This window comes from Nestor notabilis, unplaced genomic scaffold (genome assembly GCF_000696875.1).
Source record: "Nestor notabilis isolate BGI_N333 unplaced genomic scaffold, ASM69687v1 scaffold16057, whole genome shotgun sequence".
Lineage (NCBI taxonomy): Eukaryota > Metazoa > Chordata > Aves > Psittaciformes > Psittacidae > Nestor > Nestor notabilis.
The window spans coordinates 15,336-15,706 of NW_009936272.1; the positions used below are offsets into that span (position 1 = coordinate 15,336).

The 371-nt window shown below is 57.1% G+C and overlaps 1 protein-coding gene across 1 annotated transcript in view; it reads right to left on the bottom strand.

Annotated features, from left to right (window-relative positions):
• The window catches only part of SOX13 (SRY (sex determining region Y)-box 13), a 5,760-nt gene that overhangs the window by 4,997 nt on the left and 392 nt on the right, over positions 1 to 371 (bottom strand). The gene's annotated exons all lie outside the window — the stretch shown is intronic.

The window sequence follows — 371 nt, forward strand, 5'->3', positions numbered from 1 at the left end:
CATGAACAGGGATGTTCCCAGGACATGCTGGGCTGGTGGGATGCCCCACACTCTGCCAGACACATCCCTCCCAGCCTGGCTTGAGAGCATCTCTGCTCTTCATGCTGCAAAGACTTGGATGGGGTTTGGAGCAACCTGCTCTAGTGGAAGGTGCCCCTGCCTGTGGCAGGGGTTGGAACTGGATGAGCTTTAAGGTCCCTTCCAACCCGAACCAGTCTGGGATTCTGACTTGTTTCCTGCAGGTTCCTGCTGTTTTAGACTGCCCAGCTCTGACTCCCTGGGGGAGCCTCAGGTTTCAGCTTCATTTCCTCAGGATGAGGAATAACCACCCAGGGAAACAACGACCCCCCTGTGCCAGGAGCCCACCGGGA